We start from the raw sequence: 11,139 nt of genomic DNA on the forward strand, positions 1-11,139 counted from the left end.
GTTGTCACCAACGGTCGAGCGACGACCTTAAGCCCTTATCATCACCAACAGTCGAGTGGCAACCTTAGACCCTCATCTACGCTTGCCATCGGTCGAGCAATGACCTTAAGTCCATGTCTGCGTCTTCCACGGCCGAGTGGTGGCTATAAACCCAAGACCAACGAAAAATGACTTATCCAAGTGAGTAGTACGATGCCAATCGGTGGGCCATGGAGCCATACTTGGAAGTTTTTCGCAAAATGGTAAGCATTTTGTAGTCCTAGTCGATCCTGAGCGACAACACGGGACAAATAAGTCAAAAAATTAAACAAAGAAATGTCGAACAGCGCAGCACGAAGGAGCGACATCAAATAAAAAGGTGCACCAAACCGACGATCATTCATTAACACCTCTAGTTTTTACAAGGCCAGAAGGGGTAATACAAAAAGAAGAGAAGATACGCAAGAGCAGGCTCACTCGAGGTAGTCGAGTACATCGTCGAGCAGTGACTCAATCATCTTGTCTCGATTAATGACCTTGCTCGTCAGGCTGGTCGAGATATAGCCATCACCCTTTAGTTGGCTGAGCATCCCGTCGATGGCAAGGTTGAAAAGACGGAGTGCCTGATTGGTGACCTGGTCATTAAAGACGTAGGAGCATAGGTAAGCCTTTTTCTACACCTCGAACAACTAGTCTCTGCGCTTTGGTTAACTTCTAGCACTGATTGGGATGCCTCTAAATTTGCCTTCAAAGTGGCCAGCTCTGCATTTTTGGCATCGAGCTAGGCCTTTGCTGCAGATCGATCGGTAGACCTGCCTTCTCGCTTGGCATTTAGCAAGGCCTTCGCCTCCTTCAAGTTCTGAGCCAACACCTGAAACTCTTTATTTTTGATCTCCAAGTCTTCAATGGCTCGGAGCTTCCTGGTGTTGGACGAGTGGATCTTAGACTCAAAGGAGTTGGCCTATTTATTAAGCCGAGCCAATTGTGTAGCCTCCTCAGTGCTTTTGCCCTTCTTTGCCTCTAGCTACTCGGAGCTCTTCTTCAGATCGGCCTTTATTTAGGTCATTTCGGTGCTCATCTGCTCCATGCATGCCTGAGAAGCGGGCCTCCTGGCCACTCGAGGAGCACAGCTACTGGACTTCATGTTCCAGATATGTGAGCCTATAGTACATGGACAAGCTATCTACCCAGTACTACAAAAACAATAAAATTGTAGGAGCCGAACGGATGTAAAGAAGAAAAGAAAGGTACAACGTACATACCCCAGTGGACATTTGGGTGTGACTGTTGGCAAGTTCCCCTAGTGCAATAACTGTCGCACTGGCTCGTGCATCAGATTAGATTTGTGCGAGCGGCCCTTGGATCCTTATTTGGTGCTTGGGGGTGAGGGAATCTGGGACATCCGCACTTCGGTACTCATCCATCGGCAAATGGAGGATTGCTGCTATTTGCCTCTGGCTGCTCAGGCCATAGGGGTCTGAAGTCACCCTGCCCGAAGACCAAAATGCTAAAACTAGATGGATGCGGGACACTTGGGCCACAGGTAGAGATGGCAGCATAAAGGCGATCGGAGGTGCGCAAACCATCCCCTACGACAGCGTGGACAGCGATAGTGTCCGATCGAATGATATGAAAGCAGGGAGCTCTGCAACTCCCTACTCGAGAGGAGGAATGGAGGTCTCACCCTGCTCAGAGGAGGATCGAGAGATGGGCGATGTTGGGGTCTACAGGGCAAAAGTCGCAGATTGGGAGGAACCTTCTGCCTGGCGTCTCGTACATTGTGGCAGGGGTTCGCTGGAGGTAGCTGACTCTGAGGCGACTGCGATAGGAACCATCGATGGTCGTTCGGGCGGAAGGTCAATAGTAGTTGCCTCTCCACTAGCTGCCATCTGGCTAGCTCCACCTGCCCTCCCCAATACTTGTGTTCCCTCCTCGTCGTTGAGCGGATCCTCGTGGGAGCCGACCGGCTGCAGGCCACGACTCTCCAGCTCAGCCACGACCATTTCGTTGATCTATGCATCTGCAAGATTGCACTTGCTGGACAGACACACTCACAACATGATTCGAGTTGCATAAAATGAGGAAAAATCAGTTAGCTTCAAAGGTTGGGAGAAGAAAGACCATACCTATGTTGGACAGAAGCTTTGTGCAGATTGGGCTCAAGCCGAACACGTAGAGGACGCCCTCCAACAACAACTTATAGATATGGTACTTCTGACTAGCCAAGCTTAAAGCTACATGGAGGTAGTCCGATCAGCTTTTGTACTTCTTGAGCTCTAGAGGGTTTCGCACATCTATCTGCCAACTAGTCGGGAAATCTGGCCACTCAAGAAAGCAAACGAAGAAGAAGTAGTCTCTCCAATGCTTGTTGGAGGACGACATCTTATCAAAGAAGACTAAGCCCACTCAGACTTGGAAGAGAAAAGTCCCCATCTTGGACAATTTCGAATAATATAAGTAATGGAAGATCTGAGGAGTCAGAGGAATGTCGAGCAGGCGAAACAAGATGACGACCATGCACAGCAGCCGAAAGGAGTTCAACACTAATTGATGGAGAGAAATGCAGAAATATTTACAAAGTGTGGAAAAAAAGGGTGGACCTGGAACCGCAGACCAACGGTGAACTGGTCCCTAAGGAAACATAAAAAATCCGGTGGTGGTTCGTTTAGCCGGTCAAACATGGAAGGAAAGGATGATTTGGTAGTCAGGGGGAAACTCATAAGCAGATTTCAAGATCTCAGTGTCGCCCCCATTGAACCTAGACTCGGTGGAAGTATACCATAGTCCAGGGATAGGAGAGGGGGTTGCGACGAGCTTGCCATCGAAAACAAGGAGGACGATGAAGAATAATGAAAAGATTTGACTGAAAAGATGAAGAGGTTTACAGGAAGGGCAGAAGAAGTGAAACACCGTCAGGGAGCTCAAAGACGAAGGCACACAAAGTGAGGAAGATGGTGACGTATGAGAGGTTTATAAACCTCATGACCAATCGACCTGAGCCATCCGATCCAGGGTTGTAAAAAACTAGGAGAAGATCCAACCGTTGAATTTGAAAAGGTGTCTGTCACATCACTAGCGGATATCCGCCTATCACGTCAAACGTGCGATGGCAGAAAGAAGGGCACGTGGTGTTCAATCACCAGACGACATTAATGAGGCTTAATTAAAAGGTATGATCGCATGCTCGCCCATAGTGATCAGAGATTTACACGGTCTTTGAGAAATCTGGATGACGTTAGGACGCTCAGCCGAGGAGCGCAAGAAAAAGAAAAGGAATTTTTTCCCCAAGTGTCGCTGCCCAGTGCCCGAGTGGCACGCATAAGTGATTATCACACAGCCGAATGACCGAGATATAGTTTGTTTCGAAAGACTTGGACCGAGTGACAGTTATATACCTAGACTGACAATGTGAAGCCGAACGACAAAGGCATGGGAGTCATCGAAGACTCTACTAGTCCAATCAGTCAGACTTACAGCCTCCTTCGACTAGACTTGAGGGGGAGACTTGTGATGCGGAGATGAAGGGAGGCCTACTTGGCACGGGATCAATTGGCAAGGTGTAGGTCAAAGTCAAGGTGGTCAATGCTCGGGTGCCAGAGGGCTGAACAGAGGACAATAGCAATGGTCGGTCAGACAGTCAGGCCCTGATCGACTGGAGACAGATCCAAGCAGACCTCTGATCTAGCTTGGGAGGATGCATAAGATAGTCGACACTCTATACAGAGTAGCAAGAGGTCAAGGGAGACCGGGTAGCTTGTCCGAATTGGGGAAGGTAGGTGTTACAAAGCCATCACATAGAAGAGCCACCCAGGTTAGTAGGACAGAGGGGTCTCAGCCGAGCGGCTACCCCGCTCGGCCAAGTAGTGGGACCTGGTCATGAATGGAGTGGAGTCCTAGCCGAGCGGCTACCCGCTCGACTAAGCTTCTACTGTCTTGTCAAGAATATGCATGCCCTGTTAAGGTATGGTGTCAGAGGCACTTTCCTGATAAGCTCTTTCATGAGACACATTGGAGAGTGTGCCCATGCCTCAAGAGGCATGTACATTGCCCACCAGGGCTCTAAATAAGGAGGGGTCCATCACTGACGGAGGTACGCATTATTCTTAAGTTCTACTATTACTACTATTGCTCCACTTTTCTCCACATTCTGGTGACTGACTTGAGCATAAGAGGGCCAACGCTAGGGACCCCTTCCCTAGTCTGGCACTGACTTCATCTGTCTAATAGAGCCGAGTGATGTCCACATCCGGTCAGTGAAGCCACCACCTCCTAGCTTTCTAGCTTCATGCTTTCGGACAGAATTAGCGTCCTATCAATCAAAATATGTAAAGAGCATATTTTCGAACAAATATAATGAAAGTATGACATAATAATGAAATAGATTGTAATAAACATAGATTATGCTCATGAAATACAAGTAGATGTGCATCAAAACATGCAATAAAGTGTATATAATCTATATACATCAATACCCCATGATAATACATTAATAATCAAGGTTGTTATAACTAATTATAATATTTCTTGTATTTTTGTTAACACAAGTAGTTCTGTTAACATCATTTTCAAGAAAGTATTCGAGCAACTACAGATAGACCCAAGCAAGCTACAACCCATTGTGACTCCTTCATATGGATTAAAGGGTAATAAAGTTTAGCTGCTTAGTCAAATAAAATTAGCCATATCCCTAGGGGAGGAGCCCCTAGTGAGGATGTTTCGCTCAAACTTCATCATGGTCAACGTGCCCTCACCTTATAATGTCATTTTGGGCCACCCAACCCTAAATGAGTTTTAGGTAGTAATCTCCAGCTTCTACCAAAAAATAAAATTTCCTATAGATAATCAAGTTGGGGAAGATCGGGGAGATCAAGTGCTATGTTGATATAATCAAGATCGATGCCCACTCTACATTGAAGAAATAGCGGATGGAAGTCAACGCATCTAGGAGGCTTCACCCACCTTGGTCTATGAATAAAAGGAAGAAATCCATATTCGACCAGGCCTACCGGAGGCTGTCACTCAAGTGGTGGCCGACCTACCTAACAAACTTAAAAAGGAGTTGGTTGTGTGTCTTACACACAATAACGGTGTTTTTGCCAGGTTGCCTGCAGAAGTAACCGGGGTGTCACCAATAGTCATGGAGCATGTGCTTCATGTATATCCAGACACTCAGACGGTTAAGGAAAGAAAATGAGATTTTGATGCTGAGCAGAATAAGATCATCAAAGATGAGGTAGACAAATTTCTAGAGGTGAGCTACATTCGTGAAGTCCAATTTCTGAGTTGGCTGACCAATGTAGTCCTGGTGTCAAAGCTAGGAAACAAATAGCGAGTTTGCTTCGATTTCAGAGATCTTAACAAGGTCTGCCCAAAAGATTATTATTCACTCTCTCGCATCGATCAAGTGGTGGATTCCACTTTTGGGTGCGAGTTTATCTATATGCTAGATGCGTACCAAGGATATCACTAAGTTTCGCTCACCAAGGACAACTAGGAAAAGGTCTGTTTCATAACTAGTAAGGGTACTTATTGTTATAATGTTATGCCATTTGGACTGAAGAATGTAGGGGCTACCTACCAACGACTCATGAATAAAGTCTTTTGGAAGCGGATCGGATGAAATATGGAAGTGTACGTGGATGACATCCTCATTAAGTCCCTTCAAGCAGCCAATCTATGTGTGGATGTGGAAGAAACTTGCAAAACTCTAAGGTAGTATGGATTGAAGCTCAACCCCAACAAGTTCCTATTTGGAGCCAAAAGTAGGAAATTTCTAAGCTATATATTGTGACCGAGCGGGGGATAGAGATGTTAGTATTAGCCCTAAGAGCCAATTATGAGATGATTAGGCTTTTTGGGTTATTCATTGAGTTAAAATTAAATGAATCCACTCATTGGATTGAGTCTAATCCAAATTAGACACATTGGATTAATGAGTTAGACTCATTAGGTTATTGGGTTATTGAATTAATGGTTAATCTAATATAATAATCTAACCCATAAGAGGAATACAAAGAGACAAAAACCCTTGATATTCATTAGATGAATATAAATAGGTTTTTTGCTTGAATTTTTCATATGATGAAAAGTGAGACTCTTCATCTTCTCCTTCTTCCTCCTCTTCTTCCTCTTGGCCGAATTCTTGCTCTTGGCCGAACCATCCTTGTGGTTATTAGCACAACCTTGGTTGATTTTCATCTCCACTTCTTGAGTTCATGAGATAGACGGAAGGCGTGTTTGTGGCGCGAACCCTTAATCACGCTGAGATCTGCATCTAAAGAAAAGTTGTTGTAGGGATTATAAAGGGTACGCAACAAAGGTATAACTCTCTCTCATCAAACTTAGTATATATAGTTTTTCCTTCTCATGGATCTTCTAAAAAGGATCTAGTAGGTTTTTCCACTGTGCTTTCTGCGTGTTTAGTGCTCTAGATCCTTACAAGAGGCCAACTCGAGCAAGGTATGGGCACTTCAAGACATGGCTCCTCCACGTAATCTGAAGGAGGCACAAAGACTGACTAGCCTGATCACCGCTCTCTCTCGCTTCATATCCTGGTTAGTAGATTAAAGCTTGCCTTTCTTCAAGATATGGTGTCGGGCAACTAAATTCCAATGGGATGACGACTGCGCTAAAGCTTGAGAAGCTGAAGAATTACCTGTCCGCCTATACTTGCCAAGCCCATAGCAGGCGAGACACTATGAATGTATTCGTCAGCTAATGATCATGCGGTCAGGTCAATATTAGTCAGACAAGAGGAGAAGGAACAACAATCTGTATATTTTTTTAAGTCATTTAATGAAAGGAGCTAAGTGTCATTATACCGCACTCGAGAAGTTAGCTTACGGATTGGTTTTCACTGTCCGGAGGTTATGTCTATATTTCCTTTCTCATTTGATCATTGTACTCACTAACAGTACTTTGGGTCGAGTACTTGTCAACCCTGAAGCCTTTGGAAGGTTGATCAAGTGGATCACTGAACTTAGTGAGTACGACATATAGTAATAACCCTGAGTAACTATCAAAGCTCAAGCTTTAGCAGACTTCCTAATAGAGGTTCAAAATCCTGAGCTAGAGGAGACCTAGAAAGTATATGTGGATGAATCTTCCACTCGACAAGGTAGTGGGATAGGTATTCTCATGATATCCCCACGGGAAGATAGAATGCAGTTGTCTCTTCAATTGAATTATTGAGCCATGAACAATGAGGGTGAATATGAAGCATTGATAGCTGGCCTGCAAGCTGCAAGGCATATGGATGCTGCTCGAATTTTAATTTATTCCAACTCCCAACTAGTTGCACAACAGTTATCGGGCAATTTTGAAATTAATAATGAGCAGCTTAAGTTCTATGTGGAAGCATTTGAGAAACTCAGATCGGAGTTATAGGAGGTAGTTATCCAAAAGGTTCCCTGATTAGAAAATCAAATGACAAATGATCTGGACAAGCTAGCTTCTGTCATAATTCCTTGTGATATAGACAGGCCAGTAGAGAAGACATTGTTAGTAGCCTACATTAAAAGAAGACATTATTAGTAGCCTACATTGAAAGATAGGTCGATCTAGAGTTACAAAGTGATTGGAGAACCCCAATTATATTATTTCTACAGAAGGGAAATTTACCAGCTGAGGGCGAGCAGGCGTGTATGATTAAGAAGAGAGCTAGTTGGTTCACTTTAATTGGTGATCAGCTCTATAAGTGAGGTTTTTCATGTCTTTTGCTCAATGTATAGGGCTGGAGGACATACAATATATTTTACAGAAAATGCATCAAGGTTTATGCGGAAGTCAAGTGGGTGGTTGGTCTCTTGCTCGGAAGGTGTTACTGGCCGGGTATTTTTGGCCCACACTGCAAGCCAATGTTACCCATCTAGTAAGAACATGTTTATCTTATCTAAAGCATCAAAACATTTCTCATCACCCAACAGAGATGTTGAAAACTTCTATTGTCTCATGCTCATTTGATCAGTGGGGTATGGATATAGTAGGGTCTTTTCCTTTAGTACTTGCTCAAAAGAGATTTTTGCTAGTAGCAGTGGATTATTTTTCTAAATGGATGGAGGTTAAGCCATTTGCCAGGATAACCGAACAGATGGTTATCAAATGTTGGGATGTATACTAAAAGCCTAACTTTTTGTATGAAGATAAGAATCACATTGGTCAAATGTCTGCATTTATGTTAAATGCAGTTGTCCATTTAGTTTATATTGTAGATAACATGGTGTGTAGTGCCACACAGAAGATCATGTTATCAGTTCCTTATAAATTATAAATAGTAGCTCACAACCAAGATGGAATGAGACAAACCATTGGAGTGGTTGTAGTGTAATTTGGTATTAGTTTATCTTGATTATAAAGTTATACAAGTACATTATGTGTGTATTGAGCAGGACCATTTGAGGTAGTTTCTTTTTATACTGACTACATAAAAGAACAAAATCTCTATTATTATGGATGTGCATACTCTTAATCCCGATATAATAACAAGTACATATACTTAGTATGTATTTCTTTAATTTATCAGTGGATGAGATTTTGTTCGATAAATCAATAGGCCCGATAAGTTGGGAAATAATATTATTTATATGGTGTGTTGTTGATTATAGGAGGAAACTATGTCCTAGTAATCTAGGTTGATGATGCCCCCTTGAGGAGCTCATAAGGATTGTCATATAAACCCTGCAGGCGGATTTAGTCCGGCATGACAATGAAGTTGAGTGGTACTACTCTTGTAGATATATCAATTAAGTGAGTTGTTAGTAACTCATTTAATTAGTGGACATTCGATATCTTAAACACAGGGAGATTAATGCACTCATGATAAAAAGGAGCCCATAATGTAATTTGGGATTGGTGCGGTAGTTCAATAATAACTCTTTAGTGGTATGAGTTATTATTGATGAACTTGAGTTGGGTGTTCAGGGCGAACACAGGAAGCTCAAGCTCATCGGGAGACCAAAACTAATTTCTCCTCTCGGTCCCTATTGTAGCCTCTATAAAGCATTGTATCCATAAAGTCCACTTCTTACCCAAGTAATGGGTCGGATATATCCTTGCTTGGAGCAAGGGGGGCCTGGGCCGCCCAAGCATTAATTTGGAGCCAAGTAGTGGTCGGCTAAGCTTGGTGTCCAAGCTAGGGCTCGACCACATAAGAATAAAAAGAAGTTTTTAATTTTGTGTTAAAAACTTTCCTTTTATAGCAATCCTCATGGTTTTAAAAAGAGAGTTTTAAATTTTAAAATCTTTCCTTTTATAGCTATCTACAAAAGATTAAAGAGAGATTTTAATTTTGTTAAAATCTTTCCTTATTTGTAGTTATCTATAATGTCTAAAAGAGAGATTTTAATTTTGATAAAACTTTTCTTTTTTATGATCATGATTTAAAAAGAGAAGTTTTAATTAATCTTTCCTTTTTTGTAGTTGTCTACATGTTTTAAAAGAGAGAGATTAATTTTAAAAATTTCTTTTTGTTGCCATGTACAATAGAAAATTTAGAAAAGAGAGATTTTAATTGTTGTTAAAATTTCATTTTTTAAGGGGAGGCCACAAATAAGAAAGTTTTAATTATGTTTAAAACTTTCCTTTTTTGCCATGACCAAGGATTATAAAAGAGTGGAAGAGGGTGCCTCATGAGTACACAACCTAAGCCTTGCCCCCTCTCATCTTCATTGTGGTTGGCACCCTTGTGTCTTCCCTAAGGGCCGGCGGATCACATCTCCTTTAATCCTTGGTGGCTGGCTCTCTTCCTTTCTCTTCTCTTTTGCTTTCTTCCCTTAACGCCGGCGGCACATCAAGCTCTATCTCCTTGGTGGCCTGTTGTTTGGAGGGGAAGAATAAGAGAAGGAAATTTCCTATTTTGGCATCCTTGGTGGTCATTTTTCTTGGAGGCAAAGAAGTGGTTCGAGTGGAGTTATCTTGGTAGATCGTCGCCCACACGACGACATGACCTGTTGGCGGTGGCTAGGGTTGGCGGCATACGGAGGACAGCTATGGATGAGGCCATAATAGTTGGAAAATTAGTTTTAATATTTATTGCCTTTTATGCTGTGATGCGTGTGTTGTGTTTGTGTGCTTGTGTGCATGTTAAAATTCCTCATTTCTAAATAACTAAGTGGGAGAGGAATTAATTAAATTCCACGGTCTCCATTACAGGTTTGTAAGTGATGCATTCAAACTTGCGTGTTGGCTCTGAGTGCCTTCCTCCACATCGGATGAGTTTGATTGAGGATCACTAGATCAAACTTCCTCAATGGATGATTATAGGAAATTATTTAGGAGTGTGTGATCTTCTCCATCTGAAGGGATACAATCCTATTTAATAGACTTAGTATCAAGTAATGGTATACACTTAGGCGCATTTAATAGTATCCTCCCCCTCATCGGAGTCACTGCTATTATTTGTGTGACCGAAGAAAAACTAACTATTAATTTGTCATAAAGCTAGGTTGACAAGATAATAAAATTAATGGGTAAAACTCTCTCTTACAAATATTTAAATTTGTATACATCCACACTAACATGGCATACAAAATTCACGGTGTTTGAGGTAATTTTATTTGAAATAAAGTTAGGTTGACAAGATAATTAATGGGTAAAATCCTCCTCTTACAAATGTTTGATTTTGTATACGTCCACACTATCGTGGCATACAAAATTCACAATGTTTGAGGTGTTGGTGAATTTAAATGATATTGTTTGAGGAAATAATATTATTTTAAATTCTAAAGTCTTGACCAAATGTTTTGTGATTCTTAGGATGACCTTCAATCCCCTTGCTGTTATATTGAAAGAGAACAAATTTACTAGTCCCAATTATATTGATTGGAAACGAAACCTAGACATTGTCTTAACTGCTAAAGGCTATAAGTTCGTACTCTTTGAGATCTGTCCAAGCTTGCCTAATAGTGATTCTAGTGAAGAGGAGATTGAGTGTCATAAGAAATGGGTAAGGGCAGATGAGATGGCGCGGTGTTACATTTTGACTTCTATGTCAAATGTGCTGCAACATCAACATCAGGACATGCCTACTGCTTATGACATGATGCACAATCTCAAGGAACTCTTCGGACACCAGAATCGGGCTGCTAGGCAGGAGGCTATGAGAAACTCAATGACAACCACTATAACTGAGGGAACACCCGTAACGGATCATATCCTCAAAAT

This window comes from Zingiber officinale, chromosome 5B, assembly GCF_018446385.1.
Source record: "Zingiber officinale cultivar Zhangliang chromosome 5B, Zo_v1.1, whole genome shotgun sequence".
NCBI classification, from domain to species: Eukaryota; Viridiplantae; Streptophyta; class Magnoliopsida; order Zingiberales; family Zingiberaceae; genus Zingiber; species Zingiber officinale.